The following is a 17,387-nucleotide window of genomic DNA, read 5'->3' on the forward strand; positions in this document are numbered from 1 at the left end:
CAAGTTCTAGTGCAGTAGCTGGAAATACAGTGGTGTACAAGGAAAACAAGGTCTTTATTCTTATGGATCTTAAATTCTAGTGTCTGGTGATGGGAGCGTGGGTGGGGGTAAAGTGGGAAACACATCAGTTAATATCAATCTGCTATAAATTACGTATATGATGTTTTTGCAATATTATCACATAGTAGGGACTGAATATGCACTACACATCTGCTTCATGCTGGTACCATTAGTCTCTCAAAGTTTTAACCTTAATGAAGAACATAAGTAAACAACAGCTCTAAGTTTACACAGAAAACCAACAGCATAAAAATGTGGTTTATATGTTCTGATTTGCAATTGAGAGATATGCCATTCTAAAGGACAATTAACTCACAAAAAGTATTTATTTATTTTACCATTAAGTCTTTGGCATTGAATTATATTAATGCTATTAGTTTTATTTTATTTTTTTAATATTTTATTTACTTATTCATGAGAGACACACAAAGAGAGAGAGAGAGAGGCAGAGACACAGGCAGAGGGAGAAGCAGGCTCCATGTAGGGACCCCAATGTGGGACTCGATTCCAGGACTGCAGGATCACATCCTTGGCCGAAAGCAGGCGCTAAACTGCTGAGCCACCCAGGGATCCCCAATGCCATTAGTTTTAAATAAGAAAACACTATATTCCTTTTTCTAATGCACATTTACTAATTAGAGTTATTTTTATATGCTGTATTAAATTTGAGTTCCTTTGTTTCATTTATTGTGAATTGCAGAATATTTGAAAATCATTTAAAGCATAAGTTGTTTGCTTTGAAAAACCATATTACAATATTCACACATTCAGAGTAAATCTTTTATATCTTTAGTTATTTTTATTTCTAAAAAATTCCTATATAAAAATTTCTTCTCTGGTTTGGTAGGTACCCTTAATATATTCATTCATTCAACAAATATATAATGAGGTCACAGCAGTGGAGAAAATGAGCAAAATTTTTGCCTTCAAGGAGCTTAGTTTTTTTGTGAGAGAGATAGAAAATAAAGTATAACATTATAAAATATGCTAAAGGATAATAAGTCCCATGGAGTAAAAGAAAACAGGAAAGGTGGCAGGGAATGCTGAGAAAAAATTACAATTTTAAATATTTGAATATTGTGTTTCTTCAACTTTTAATTAATAAAATACAGGCCTTCTACACTAGTTTTTTTCTGCCTACCATCCCAGTCCCCATGTAGATACATTCTCTGTGACCCAGGAGGCTGACCTCTATTCCATCAGGTATCTTCCCTACCCTCATACCCCTCCATGGCTTCCAGTTGGGCTCAGCCAATTGGCCACATGGCGGGAGATGGGAAGACAGGAGGAGAGAAAAGTAGGAGTATTTATCCCACCCTTCCCAGCTTCATCATAGTTTCAGCGGTAGCTATTTTCTTCCAACACCACAGCTTACCACTGGGCAACCTGTGTCCACAGTTCCACCTCTCACCAGGTTCCCTATCTTTGCACTTCAGGTTTAATGGCTTGGTGATGGTGTCTTACTTTTGTTAGCCTCTATGTATTTAACCTACCTTGGTACATTTAATCCTTCCCACACATTGGTAAACTGTCCTTTCATTAAACTTTCTTGAGTAAAAGCCTTTGGAATCAACCATCTTCTTTTTTTTTTGCTGGGGCCCTAAGAGATCTTAAACTATTTCAAAAGAGATATAGCACAAACTATTGGTGATAATAAAGCCTTCTAAAAACTTATATATTGCAACACCACAGCATTATATTTGATAGCAAATAAATTACAAACAACTAATATAACCATAAAGCAAATGATTAATAAATGATATTACATCAACATGATAATTTATTATTCATCTCTACAGTGAGCCTTATGAAAAAAACGTGGGAATAGAAATAAAGTGTTTTAGGTGGGATGCAAAGACCCAAATCGAGGAGCTTTGTTTCTATGTTTTCTTCTAGGAGTTTCATGATTTCAGGTCTTATATTTGTATTTAATCAATTTTGAATTAATTTTTGTGATGGGTATAAGATATGGATCCAATTTAATTCTTTTACATGTGACTGTCTAATGATCTCAACAGTTGAAGAGACTGTCTTTTCTCCATCAAGCATTCTTGGCTCCCTTGTCAAATATTTGTTGACCATATATGCTTGGATTTATTTCTGTGCTCTCAGTTCTGGTCTATTGGTCTGTTTGTTTTTATGCCAGTACCATACTGTTTTGATAGCTATAGCTTTATAGTATAGCTTGAAATTAGGAAGTGTCTTACCCCTGTGTTGTTCTACTTTTTAAGGATTTCTTTGGCTATTTGGAAGTCTTTTGGGGTTCCATATAAATATTAGGAGTGTTTTTTCTACTGAAAAAATGCCAGTGGAATCTTGATAAGGATTGCACTGAATTTATAGATGGCTTTCAGTAGTATTGACATTTTAACAATATTGTTCTTCCAACCCACGGATACAAAATACCTTTCCTTTATTTGTGTCTTCTTCAATTTCTTTCACCAATGACTTTTACTTTGCAGTGTACAGATCTTCCACCTCTTTAGTTAAATTTATTCCCCCCAATTTTATTATCTTTAATGTTATTACAAATGGGATCAGTTTCTTTATTTCTATTTCAAAAAAATTTTTAGTGCATAGAAATGCTATGATTTTGTATATTAACTATGTATCCTACAACTACACTAAATTCATTGATTAGATCTAAAAGGTTTTTGGTTGAGTCTTTAGGATTTTCTCTATATAAAGAGAATCTCATATCATCTTCAAATAAAAACAATTTTACTACTTCCTATCCAGTTCTAATATCTTTTATTTCCTTTGCTTGCCTGATTGCCCAGCTAAGCCTACCAGGACTTTATTGAAAGGAGTGATAATAGTGGGCACCCTTAGCTTGCTCTTAATCTTGGAGGAAAAACTCATCCTTTTATCATTGAGTATGATGTTAGCTGTGGGCTTATCATATATGGCCTTTATTAGGTTAAGATATGTCCCTTTTATGCCTAATTTGTTAAGAGTTTTTATCATGAGTAGATGTTGAATTTAACAAATATTTTTTCTGCATTTTTTGAGGTGAGCATATTCTTTTCTTTCATCTTATTAACATCATGTATTGCACTGATTTGTATATGTTGAACCATCCTTGCATCTCAGGAATAGATGCCACTTACTTGTGGTGAATGATTCTTTTAATGTGCTGCTGAATTCTGTTTGCTAGTATTTTATTGAGAATACTTTGCCTCTATATTCATCAGGAATATTGGCTTATATTTGTGAGTCATTTTTTTCTTTCTTATTAGTGTCCTTTTCTGGTTTTGGTATCAGGATAAAGTTGCCCTAAAAAAATGAATTTGGGAGTGTTCCCTAATCTTTTATTTTTGGAAGAGTTTGAGAAGGATCGGTATTAATTCTTCTTTACATGTTTGGTGAAATTCACCAGTGGAGCCATCTGGTCTTGGGCTTTTCTTAGTTGGGAGATTTTTGATTACTAATTCAATCTTCTTACTAATAGTTGGTCTATTCAGATTTTTAAATTTCTTCCTGATTCAGTTTTGGTACATTGTATGTTTCTAAGAATTTTCTATTTCTTCTCAGTTGTCCATTTTGTTGGTTTATAGCAGTCTCTTATGATCCTTTGAATTTCTGTGATATCAGTTGTTATTTTTCTTACACCTTAAATCTAAAACCTAGAAGTAAGTATTAACAGACTTGTACTTGGCAAGGTTGAAATGCAGCTTTTGTAAAACAGAAAATATGGTTTTATGTGTAGTTTCCAATGATTTTGTAATCAAGGTACATCTAAACAAATGATCAGCTTTTGAAACAAGTATAATAAAGGAAATCTTGTTAATATTTGGACAGCTATGTCAGATAACCTGGTTCTTAGTTTTTCAAATGGTATTCAAAAGCCTTTATTTCTATTGACCTATCTTCTAAAATATTCACATTTCTGATTCCCACTTAATGCATTCGGAGTTATGAGACTGATACCTGACTGGATTTCAAGGAGAAAAAACTAAAAAGGAGCTAAAAAGGAAAAATTAAAAAGCAACTTTATGTATATTTCAGATCTTTCAATGAAGAATTTATGGGCAAGTATGATTCTTAAGGAAACACTTTTAAGAGAGAATTCTGAAAAGTGATATCCAGAGGATATGGAGAATAGATATATTCTGATACAGTGCCAGTGATGAAAGTGATGAAAGTGGTTATGCTAAAACCATCACAACCCTAGATCTGATTGTTTGATGTTTTAATTCAATTCACTTTTAGCTGTTTTATTTCTCATTCAATAGCAAAGGACAGCATTGTATTTTGGGGGGTAATATTCTAGTATTTTTCTAAGTGTGGGATAATGGCTTTATCTCCTCCATCAGTTGTCACTTGTGAGGTAACTCGGAGTCATCCAATGCCAAATTGCCATGCCTTCAATGGAGAAGGAATGCTAGTTTATTTTAGTCAAGATTGGACTGTCTAATCAGTATTATCCAACTCTAATTGCAATGAGCCATAATTGCAATGGGCCACAGAAATCTATTTCTGCTTGTTACAATGCTCTCTATGAAGCAAGTAATTTATCATATAAATGATGAAGAGTAGAAAAGGACCAAAAGGCACTAAAGGGTATGTGATGTGCATGTTTTATTTAAATAGGACAGAGAACTGTTCTTCCTATTCATTATTTTCTGATGTTTTCAGTAAGATTACTTATTCTTCTGTCCACTTTTTATGTTGGTACAAATTCTCAAACAATCAAAATGCATTTTTTTCCCTCTGAATGAATATTTCCCCTCAAACTGACTGATTTAGACACATTTCCTTTAATACAAGTCCAGTTAAATCTTTTTTCTATAAAATCATTCATTCATACCAGTAAATATATGCCAAGTATTTCTATGTATTTTTTACTAGGCACCAAATTGTAATATACAAATCTACACAAATGACACAGGGTAGAGCTATAAAATAACAATGCTTCCTTACCAACTATGTGGCCTTATGAAAGGCCTCATGATATTAATGTTAACTATTAAGTATGAAGAGGATCCTTTATTTTTTCATTAATTCATTTATTGAGCACTTCTACAATGCCTAGTAGTTTAGCTTTGATTATCCATAATCTCTTCCCAAACTCCCTCATGATCAGATCCCTTGCAGAAAGCCATCAAATGTTGAATGGGTTATTGGAGAGTTCCTTCCTATCTAATGAATAAAAGATTCTAGGGTGTCTTAATATATTTAATACTTTATTTAAATCACTCCCCCCCAAAAAAAATAAAAAAATCACTCCCTATGTGTGTTTATATATAGATAAGCTATCTTGAATATATAACCAAATACAGTTATTTGCCCTGCATTGATAACTTTTACGTATGTATAGACATTTCTAGGTTATAACAGGCTCATTGGGGGCAGCCCCGGTGGCACAGCGGTTTGGCGCCACCTGCAGCCCAGGGCGTGATCCTGGAGACCCGGGATCGAGTCCCACGTTGGGCTCCCTGCAAGGAGCCTGCTTCTTCCTCTGCCTGTGTCTCTGCCTCTCTCTCTCTCTCTGTCGCTCATGAATAAATAAATAAAATCTTAAAAAAAAAAAGATCTTTACAAAAAAAAAAATAATAACAGGCTCATTGGGTCTCAGCAGGCCTGTCAGTGTAACGAACCTACAAAGAAAACTTGTCTCAGATTCCATTCTGGGACTGCTTTATTATGAACTGCTAATAAATTACCCCACAAGAGGTCACCAAATTTCTAGTTTTTATGGAACATGACTTTATGACTTCTTGTCTTTCCAGCAAAGGAATTGAAAAAGATTTTGTTTCCTGATTTTCTGCTTACACAGTAGGCAGATCTGCCAGTCTGCTCCAGCTAGACATGAAGATAAGTAGTTAGGGCCAAAGCAGTTTATGGACTTTTGTAGCCATCTGCTGTATGAGCTAACTAACTATTTTAAGGATATCGATTGTATGAACTTCACAAAAATGGTTCTTTAATATAATTTATATGTGAAAAGAAAGGAAAAGACAATACAGGCACCTCCCAACCTCAATAACTAGGCTCCTTTATCCATAAATTAGACCCTTTTCAGGGTACAGAGGGACTTTTTAGGCCTTGCGTTGCTATTCCACATTCTCACACATACCAAGATGATAGAAGAGAAATATCAAAGACATTTGCATGCAATAAATATCTGCTTGGGGAATAATACTGAGTGAAGAAATACTAAAAGTACTCTCAGTGATGGACATTGGGGCTGGATCTAAATATTTGTTGGGAAGATTTTTAGATGTAGGCAGTCAGATTCCTATAAAGAATTTTTAAGAATAAATTCAATTTTCCTTATAGAAAATATGAATATTAAAAGAAAGAAATGTGAAATAAAGCTTAGGAAAAAAATTAGCTTAAAGTTTGGGAATATTTTTACCACTTATAAAAGCATTTTCCCCAACCCTTATAAACATACTACCTTAACATAAAAATGGTATCATTCTTTGATTTCTCCATTCCCCAGATCTTAACAGAAATTATGTTACTTTTAGAAGCCTTGAGTAGTAAGATTATTGGCTGTATATCTGCCTAGTCAGAGTCATTAGATGCATCTTTTAATGAATTCTATATTATATAGGGACAGAGAATATAGATAGAAACTTCTCTTTTCATTTTCCTTCTCAAAATGAGGAATATTTAACTTAAAATATTGTGATTTAACATATACAAAACAAAGTTTTATTGTTGTGAATCAAGTGTTGAACACTCTCATGCTTTCAGATGAATAAAATGTTAAGATTATCAAGAATATTAGAATCATAAGGATGGCAAGGCCTATAAAGATCCCAACCCTATGAACATAAAGAGGTTTAAACATGATTTCTAAAGTCCTTTCAAGGGACGCCTGTGTGGCTTAATGGTTGAGCGTCTGCCTTTGGCTCAGAGCATGATCCTGGGGTCCCAGAATCATGAATAAATAAATATAACCTTTAAAAGAAAATAAATAATAAATAAAGAAAATAAAGTCCTTTCAAGTCTGAAAATGTAATGACTTTATTTAAATTCTCATGTTTTGGACTATACAATGTCCATTTCTATTCCAATGAGATTGCTTTAGGTGAAGAGCTTTTCTTATTTGAATAGCTGTCCTTTGTGTCATGGTTTTTGAAGCTAAAAAATCAGATCATAAAAATCTAATTTTACAGTTACTAAGACTTTGCATGATTTCCTCAGCAATATATTTTTTAAATATTTATTTATTTATTCAAGAGAGACAGAAAGAGAGAGGCAGAGACACAGGCAGAGGGAGAAGCAGGCTCCATGCAGAGAGCCTGATGTGGGACTCAATCCCGGGACCTGAGGATCATGCCCTGAGCCAAAGGCAGCCAGTCAACCACTGAGCCACTCAGGTGCCCCAGGGACACTACGTTTCTATTTGATTTGAGCCATCACCCAGAATAAAAAGGAGAAATGAAATGCAGGCCAGCTAGGAGAGTGGGAGTGAGGGAGTAAGCCAGTCATAGTGTATGAAAACGCAAATTACAGTTACCAGAATCTCAAGAAATCACACAGTAAATAAGCCTTTTTTGTACCATTACTAACCACTCCACCATCTTGGGCTAGTGTTAGCTGACAAGCACATGGGTGTTCCCAGGTTACTCCCGGTAAGCCCTGGGTGGGCATAGCCAGAGAAGATTTCAAATATGCATGTTACAAATAAGTGGCCCAGCTAAAACGACATTGTTGGAAGAGCATTAAGGTTGCATCTGCACCACACATCCTTACCTTGACCCTGAGCTTAGGACAAAGGCTTTCCTAGTTCTTGCACTTAAGTAACAGTACATTTGAGTAAAAGAGACAAGACCATGGGCCACTACACTACTGCATCCATACTGAGGCATACATTGGTTTTCTGCAGTCGTATGTTTTTGAAATTAGGTTGCATGTTCCAATTGATGGCATCTTACAAATGCTGTTGGCAAGGTGGTAGTTATAAGTAGTCTTGGTTTGTGTGGGTACAAACTGGATCAGGGTTGTTCATACTCTCTTCTCTTCACCAATATATACATTGTTGATACTACAGTGAGTTAAGCTAGTTGCCATTTTTAATGCTTTTAAAGGTGATGCTATCATTCAGCATTAGATTGAAAAGTTACTACATTTGCAGAAAGGATAGAAACAGTGCAGTGGGTTGTCTCTTTGGTATTAGTGAAATAAAATATTTATCATTGGAGGGAAGATTCCTCTTCTTATTTTCTTGCAAATTAATAAGATGCTTGATGGATCCTAAGAAAGGAAAACACAAGGAGAATAAGTTGTATAAGGTGTTGTGACTGAGACATATGCAAAGAATTGCCTGTCATTTCGCCATACTAATTGTGGTCTCCAAGTCAAAGACCATCAGCATCACCTGAGAACTTGTGGTGAGAAATGTAGAATCTCAGTTTCCCATCCAGACTTACAGAGTCAGAATCTGAATTTTAAGAAGATTCTCAGGTAATTCATGTGCGTATTAAATTCTGAGAAATAGCAGTATTACATGCCAAGCAATTCAACTGAAGGGAGGAGAAATTGCAAATCCCTTTGAAAAGATTAAAGAAATTTCAAAATAACAAGGAGTTGATGTGACCAATCCATTCATTCATCCTGCAGAACTGTCATTCAGGTGTCAAACATGAATACCAGAAACTTTTGCTGAAAAAAAAAAAAGAAGAAAGAAAGCAACTTTTGCTGGGTTTGAACAGGAACTGCCTAACTTTCTGTGGCATAGCAACAGAGGAAAAATTGAGACTATTAGTTGGTTAAAGAAGAAATGCTAACAAGTCCCTTGGCTCTTCGATAGAACTCAAAATTACACCAAAAGAATTCTTTCAATATGTATGAAATGAAAATTCTTTTTTTTTTTGAAAATTCTAAGTTCTAAGGAAGCATTGTTATAATGTTATTGACAGCTTTTTTTGTTCCTTAGTGTTCCATGAAATAATGTATCTCCTAATTGATAGTGTCTCTGACTTGATGAGAAACAGTATAACACAGTGTGCTAAGTGCTATACTAGCAAGGAGCAGAGAATGCTGTGAAGCAAACAGGAGATCATTTCCCATAAGTAGGGAAGGTTTATTGCCTTGAGCAAAAGTTAGTTGGGTGAAGAAGAGAATGGAGTGAAGTGCACTGCAGAAAGGGGAGTGTTCTAAGAAGAGGGGATTATAAGCACACCAATGACCAAGCAGCTTGTCAAGAAGCAGATAGAGAAACAGAACCAGTTTTTTTTTCGAGTAGGGAAGCATACAGGAGATGCTGGATTTGTAGCTTCACCTAGACTGCAATGTTACAGAGCAAAGGCAAAGGGAAGTACCTCTGAATCTCAAAGAGAATTTTGGTAGCTTACAACTCCCATTCCCAAAAGGGAGAACAGACCTTGCCCAGGGCCACTTCTCTGTTTAGTAGATTCAGGGACACAGGTTGTTTTATCCTTGGACTTTCCTGAATGATTTTGGCCCCAACTTAAGGAATTATTATTTTTTAAAGATTCTGTTTATTTATTCATGAGAGACACGCACAAAGAGAGGCAGAGACACAGTCAGAAGGAGAAGCAGGCTCCATGCGGGAAACCCAATGTGGGACTCAATCCCAGGACTCAGGGATCACGCCCTGAGTCAAAGGCAGATGTTCAACCACTGAGCCACCCAGGTGCCCCAAGGAATTAATTTTAATACCTTAAAGATGAGGTTCTCAACCGTGTCTGCACATTTTAATCACTCCAGTGATGCTTGACCTCACTCACAGAAATTCTGAGTCAACTGCCTGGGGAAGAGCATTGGCATTTTTTACCCTCTCCTCCCGTGATGCTATTACGTACCTTATCTTAAAAACACAGGCTTAGGGTCAGAGTGAGTTAGGGTAGTTGAGCAGCTGGTCCGTGGGAAACATGAACTTCAGAGCCCGTAAATTTGAAGAGGAAGTGAAGCATCATTCAAACCTTTGGTCTTTTGGGGAAATTGGGGCTGACTTTCTGCCATTATCTTGTGAGCCTCAGGATTCATCAAATATCTGTGACCATCTTGGAATCCTTTTACTCGAGGATAACATTTCTGGCATCATATGGGTGTTTGGGATGTAAACACAGTCTCTTTCCGGCTCTCAGATATGCACTTCTCAGGGCATCCCTGAAGGTGGCGCTGCTGAGCTGGTGGTCATATTTGACTTGGAAATACTGGTTGAGGCAGCCCGCGCTATCTCCTCCCTTCTTTCCACAAATAGTGTAGGGCTCTTTCAAGGTCAAAGAAAATAGCCTAAAGTTAATGTCTGTGTATTTGTTCAGAGTATGTAGCTCAAAGAAGTTGTATGCTTGCTGGATAAGGAAGGGGACTCCCATCTATGATGACGATATACTAGTGGCATCTCTGCTACCTCTTAACACACATACAATTCCTGATGATTAACCTTGCTCAGTCCTAACAGTGAGAAAGGCAACTTGGTGGAGAGCCTAGGTAAATGCTGATGGTAGACATTTGAACCGAAGCGTAGGATAAACATATTCTAGAATAAATGGAGTAGTGGATTTGCAGAGGCTGAGGGTTACGCAAGGCAAGAGGTCACAGATCCACTGTTTTCTCCATTCCTTGTGTGCAGTCCCAGGGGGTGTCAGCTGGGGCTCCCCTGATCATGTCTGCTCATAGAGAAGGCAGCTTGGAGGGGTGAATGTCTGAGCTAGCAGTACTAGCATTTGTTCTGCAAAGCTATGGGATGCTTTAGTTTATTTTAAGTTGCACTTGGAGGCTTGAAGACAGACTTGTAGTTGGACCAGTGGAATGTTTTCTGCTTGAGAGTGGGGGCTGAGGCACCTCAATTATTAGAGCAACCTAACTGGTCTCCTTGTCTCCTGCCTTTGCCCCTCAAAATTCTATCTTCAATACAACAGTTGAAATGGTCACTTAAGGGAGTGAGTCAAATCATGTTTCGTCTGCTCATAACCCTTGTATGTCCCCTCAGAGTAAAAATCAAAGTATCATGGCCTCCAAGGCCGTTTATGATGTGTGCTACCTTTCCTATTACTTTTCTGACTTCATCTTCTCTTATTTGCCTCCTCATTCACACGGCTCCAGCCATCCCAACCTCCTTAAACACTAATTATACTCCTGCCCCTGGACCTTTGCACTTGCTAGCTAGTCATTTGCTTAAAGTTTTCTTTCCCTGGATTTTTGGAGAGCTCACTCCCTATACTCTCTCATATCTTTGCCTGAATGTCATCTTTACAGTAGGCTTTCCTTGACTACCTATTTAAAATGTCACCCAACATCCTCTTATTCCTTTCCCTGTTTTATTTTTGTTTTCTCTATTTACCTTTAATTAGCTAGTTAATTAAGTCCAGGAAAGCAGATTCTTTTTTACCCCTCTGCTTTTTGTTTTTTCCCCAGAGCCTAGAATAATGGGTGGTGATCAATAGCTAACTCCTTTATGAATAAGTGAAAGAACATGTGAATTATCCCAAGTCATTCGATTGCTTGGTGTCAGTAACACTGGGAACTGGGTACTGACCGAGAATGTGCAGAACTATCCTGACTGGTGACTTGCTTGTTTTGTTGATGCTGCAGAAAGTGGACAGTCACATGGGTTCTGCCTCCTGGCAATTTTAGTGGGTGAAAGGGCATTAGGAGCCGGAGATGGGTCATTTGATATACTTCTAGCTTTGGGATGAGTTATCTGAGTTCAGCGGGCAATACCCCCTTAAGTCCTTCGGGATCAAAACTGTAAAGCATCATGGTACTAGGGTGAACATTTACTGTGTTTGCTGCATAGCACTCACTACCCTAATTTGCTTTGAGGGACCAGCTTCTTCCTTATTCTTGAGTCTTTTAGGTTCAAGTTTGTGGGCACCATACAGCAGAGGTTGACAAACTAGCAACTGTAGGCCAAATCCTGTATGCCACCTATTTTATTAAGTATGAGCTAACAATGGCTTTGATATGTGGAAATTATACAAAATTCCAGTTTCAGGGTCCATAAATAAAGTTTTATGGTAATACTCCATGTTCATTTCATGTATCTATGGCTGCTTTCGTGCTACAATAGCAGAGTAGCTGTGAGTAGTTGTGACAGAGATCATGTGTCAAAGTCAAAAATATTTACTTTCTGACTCTTCACAGAAAAAGCCAGCTGACCCTAACCTAGAGCATCAGTGTATGGTTTTACTCCCATAATTGTAGTGTCTACTTCAGCACAAAAGCCAAGATTAAACGTTTGGGCCTTTGTGCTCTTGAGGAAGCTGATTATCCCCTCTGTTGCCTCAGGTGAGAACCTGGGGATGTCAGGAACCATCAAGGAAGCCCCTAAGGATGATGTCCTAGTCAGGTTTGTCTGAAACCTTTCTGGCTCTGGAAGCTTCAGCTATGTGATTCAATATACTTTTTTTAGTCTTAAATTAGCTAGAGTTGGGTTTTGCTGCTTGTAGCCAAAGAAACTTAACTGATAAGGTCATTTGTATTTTTTTTAAAGAATATTTTGTTATTATTTGGTGCATAAATATGCATGACTGTCAGATCTATTTTTGCATTGTTTAAAATACATGATTCATGTACAGTCTAAATAATATAGACATTGTTCTAAAGTGCCACTCTTTGCCGTATTTGATGCTTTTCGACTGGTGTTCAACATTGTCTGATACTGCTATCATGACCATGCTTTCTTTTGGTTTATATTTGCCAGATAAGTCTCTGCTGATTCTTCTGTTTTCAACTTTACTGTGTCACTTTGTTTTAAATTTTGCTTTTCAGCACACCATGTTTTATTATGTGATCTTATCTGATTCTTTTTCTTTTTCTTTTTCCTTTTATTTTTTCTAAAGGAGGTACATTCTTTGGTTTCTAGTGGGTCTTTTTATACCATAAAAATAGTATACAAAGAATATTATTTAGACTGTACATGAATCGTGTATTTTAAACAATATTTATCAGTTCATCCCCCTGGCCCTTCATGCTCTCTCACACCACCTGTCCTCCTGGATGGGTCATAGCCATTGTCCTGGTCAATGAAATCCATGGGCTCTCTTGTGACCACCATCATCAGAGTAGTTCAATCTCAGTTGTACATTCAAATGGATTCATTGCTCACTTTTACCATAGCTGCTGCTTCTTTTTATTGATTACCTAAAGATAGTTTCCTTAAGAAGTACTCATGGGACTATATTTCCTAATTTATCCATGCTGTCAATGTCTGATGTTCATCTTTTTGTGTCTGGACAGTGCTTTGACAATACAAATCTCTGGAATGCATGATCTTTTCCTTGAGGATGTAGCATTTCCCCATCATCTTTCAGCACTATAATGTGACTGTGGGAAAGTTGAAGCTTACTTAATTTATACTCCTCATAGACAACTCCTCATAGATTCTTTCCTTATTTTTGCATATTAGTATCTTTACCAGGAAAGAGACTTCACCAGTTTTATCAGTGGCATGCATTTTTACTGACATAATGTCACCTTTGAATTGGTGGATTCAGATATTTATTGAAAAAATGACTGAATTGAAAAAATTCAATTGGAAAAAATTGAAAAAAATGTTGAATTATATTTTAAATACTTTTTTTGTCTTATTGTTTTCTTTTTCAGAAGCTCCAAATAAGTGTATATTTGAATTCCTTTATCTTCTATCATTTTAGTTTTCTCTCTAGTCATTTTAAACTCATTTGTTTTGGCTCATGTTCTCATGCATGCCCTCCATGACCCAGATTTTGTTTTCTCTCTTCTCCTTTCTGTTGCTTCCAAATGTGACTTTCATTTTAGTCATGACCTTCTTTTTCCCTTCACCGCCACCACTCCAACCATATTCTAGTATTTTTAGAGACCATTGTTTCATTAAGTCCCCTGCTACCCAAGAGGACTATTTAGAGTCTTTACCAGCTTTGTGGCATTATATTTGAGGTGTGTGTTGTGGGTTTAAGTCTATTTTTTTGTCATATATCTTTCCTATATTTTTCTTAGAGTGTTATTGCTTCAACCCCATGCTTCTTCCTTTTTTAAAAGAAGGAGGAAAGTTCTTCTTAGCAATTAATTGAATTATAGAGTGGTACTACTTTTACCCCAGTCTGTCTCTGATTATATATAATGGTTTAAATGCATTCTCAGTAGGAAAATCCTTTTGTTGAATGAACTCTAAATTTGCTTTCCTCATTAAAATAAGGAGCTGGATAGAACTTAGGTTTATGTTTTTAGTTCTTTTGTTCAGAATGAAACTCTCCTGTCTTCACTGGCTATAAAATAGAACCTCTTAGGAAATAGAAAACAGCATAGGAAGCATAAAGAAGAAGGTAAGAATCACCTATAATTTTACACTTAGAGATTACCATCATCATTTTGATGTATATGTTTATAATTTTTAAAACATTTAAATTTATATAACATATATATGTTGCTATATTTAGTGTATATACATCCATACACAAAAAAATGGCATACATTTGTGTATGTATATATGTGTGTGAGGGCATAGTAAGTATATTTAGTGTATACACACACAAACACAAAGAAGGTATTTAAACTATAAATACATAATAAAGGGATCTAACTTTATTTTTCCCTAATAGTTAGCTCTGAAGTTCCCAAACTGTATACTGAAATTCTTCAGAGCACTAGAGTAAACTCACAGGGTATCACTGGAATTTTTTAAATCTTCAGGAAACTACAATAGCCAAACTGTGGAAGGAGTCTCAGTGTCCATCGAAAGATGAATGGATAAAGAAGATGTGGTATATGTATACAATGGAATATTACTCAGCCATTAGAAATGACAAATACCCACCATTTGCTTCGACGTGGATGGAACTGGAGGGTATCATGCTGAGTGAAATAAGTCAATCGGAGAAGGACAAACATTATATGGTCTTATTCGTTTGGGGAATATAAAAAATAGTGAAAAGGAATAAAGGGGAAAGGGAAAACAATAAGTGGGAAATATCAGAAAGGGAGACAGAACATGAGAGACTCCTAACTCTGGGAAAAGAACTAGGGGTGGTAGAAAGGGAGGTGGGTGGGGGGTGGGGGGTGGGGGTGACTGGGTGACAGGCGCTGAGGGGGGCACTTGATGGAATGAGCACTGGGTGTTATTCTATATGTTGGCAAATTGAACACCAATAAAAAATAAATTTATAAAAAAAAACAAAAAAATATTCAGGAAAATGCATTTATGAAAATGAATAAAGTAAAACTCATATAAAATGGAGTTGGAAGGCCAGAAAGAGGAGCTCTCACATCCTGCCACTCCCACTCAGTTGCAGACTCAAAAGAAAAAGATGTACCTTGTCTACTCGCCCAGCAACAAAGTCAGCCAATAAGAAAACACCACAACTCAGCCAATGAGAGATTGTCTGATCTCTTACTTTTCTCCAGTGGCCTTTCATTCAAAGTAACCCCTCTGAACTTCCTTCTGTTCTCTATGAAGTAACATTCTTCTCCTTTGATCTCCAGACTTGCCAATGGTTTGCCAAACTTACATGTTCCGAATTGCAATTCCTGTGCTATCCACAGTAGACCCATTTTACTGGTAAAATAACCAGCTGTTTTACTTTTAAGGTAGACCCCAGTGATAAAGATATGTCTTGGATATATTGTGAAATACTAGACTGAGGTAGTTCATAGTTTCAACTTCAGACTGAACTATATTCCTTTCATTGGTATCATCTTTGCAAAACTGGGGTGAAGAAGGTACTCTGTGAAAAACAGTGTGGGAGAGGAAACAGGGGTGACAATGTCCACTCTGATTCTAAGGTTTGAGAAGTGTACAGTGCCCAATATCAAGCACATCCCATTAATAGTAATTATGGCTGATAAAGAATGAAATAAAACTATTTGTTTCAATTTATGATTTTTTTTTCAAGCATAGAAATCCAAGCATCAATCAAATGTATGATAGAATTAAGATATTTTCAGACTTCCACAGACTCAAAATATTTACCTCAAAATATTTATACCCTTTTTCAGAAACCCAATGGAAGATGTGCTCTTTGAAAATGACAGGATAAATCAAGAAAGAGGATCCAGGAAACAGGAGTTTATCACAGAAAAGTAGCAAAGGGGGGATCCCTGGGTGGCGCAGCGGTTTGGCGCCTGCCTTTGGCTCAAGGCGTGATCCTGGAGACCCGGGATCGAATCCCACATCGGGCTCCCGGTGCATGGAGCCTGCTTCTCCCTCTGCCTGAGTCTCTGCCTCTCTCTCTCTCTCTCTCTCTCTGTGACTATCATAAATAAATAAAATAAAAAAAAATTAAAAAAAAAAAAAAGAAAAGTAGCAAAGGGAATTCCCAATGTAATGACAAGTTGCTAAATTAAATCTCTCCTCCTTTTTCTATTGGACTATGGTGTTTTTCAATTTGACTTAAATAACTATATTAATTAAGGAGATTAATCATTTATCATTTTGTAGATTATTTCTCTAAGTTGCTTTTGTCTGTGTTTTTTTTTTCTTTGCCACACAGATATCTAAAATTTCATGTGATCAAATTGATAATTTTTTTGTGTATGGATGTATATACACATATATATAGCAACATATATATGTTATATAAATTTAAATGTTTTAAAAATTATAAACATATACATCAAAATGATGATGGTAATCTCTAAGTGTAAAATTATAGGTGATTCTTACCTTCTTCTTTATGCTTCCTATGCTGTTTTCTATTTCCTAAGAGGTTCTATTTTATAGCCAGTGAAGACAGGAGAGTTTCATTCTGAACAAAAGAACTAAAAACATAAACCTAAGTTCTATCCAGCTCCTTATTTTAATGAGGAAAGCAAATTTAGAGTTCATTCAACAAAAGGATTTTCCTACTGAGAATGCATTTAAACCATTATATATAATCAGAGACAGACTGGGGTAAAAGTAGTACCACTCTATAATTCAATTAATTGCTAAGAAGAACTTTCCTCCTTCTTTTAAAAAAGGAAGAAGCATGGGGTTAAGCAATAACACTGGTTTCAACCAGTCTCAGACATTGTGATTCTACTAAGAATCACTAGAAAAAAGAGACCAGTGTGGGTTAAGAATGGGATACAGGGTGGCACAGATGAAAGAATACTGGATTGCAGGCTAGAACACATGGATTACAGCTAATAGTAATGTTATAGTTACAGAATTTAAGCTAGTTGCTTGATTTCTTTAAATATCAGATTTGTTATCTACAAAATGATATCTGTTAAGCCCCTTCCAACACTGTGCAGTGATCACTTTCAATTTGATGTAATAGTAAGCTTTTGACAACAAATTTAAATTGACTCTTGGAAAAATACTCGAAACCACCACCAACAAAAATTTTAGATGAAACCATGAGACTAAGTATCATAAAATCCTAAAACATGCTGTAAAATAATTTAAATTGACTGCCGCTCAGGGGACATTGAGGAAGGAAAGG

The 17,387-nt window shown here is 36.2% G+C and overlaps 1 protein-coding gene and 1 long non-coding RNA gene across 30 annotated transcripts in view; one reads left to right on the forward strand and one right to left on the reverse strand.

Moving 5' to 3' along the window:
- LOC140632534 (L-lactate dehydrogenase B chain-like) overlaps nucleotides 1-17,387 on the forward strand; it is a 167,343-nt gene that overhangs the window by 26,235 nt on the left and 123,721 nt on the right. For 3 of the 29 annotated variants that reach the window (XR_012030220.1, XR_012030206.1, XR_012030223.1), the window contains one exon: nucleotides 14,656-14,981. The exons of 22 other annotated variants lie outside the window; for them this stretch is intronic. The gene's annotated coding sequence lies outside the window, so the exon portion shown is untranslated. Of the gene's footprint in view, nucleotides 1-14,655; nucleotides 14,982-15,957; nucleotides 16,307-17,387 lie in introns of those variants that run through there. 4 more of the 29 variants (XR_012030221.1, XR_012030212.1, XR_012030203.1 and 1 more) reach the window with 4 other exon arrangements.
- The window catches only part of LOC140632612 (uncharacterized), a 44,956-nt gene continuing 34,809 nt past the window's right edge, over nucleotides 7,241-17,387 (reverse strand). Inside the window, exons 2-3 of the long non-coding RNA XR_012030225.1 lie at nucleotides 9,843-10,252; nucleotides 7,241-8,271 (exon numbers count right to left, since the gene is read on the reverse strand). This is a non-coding gene — a long non-coding RNA (uncharacterized lncRNA). The remainder of the gene's footprint in view (nucleotides 8,272-9,842; nucleotides 10,253-17,387) is intronic.

Source organism: Canis lupus, chromosome 1 (assembly GCF_048164855.1).
Source record: "Canis lupus baileyi chromosome 1, mCanLup2.hap1, whole genome shotgun sequence".
NCBI classification, from domain to species: domain Eukaryota; kingdom Metazoa; phylum Chordata; class Mammalia; order Carnivora; family Canidae; genus Canis; species Canis lupus.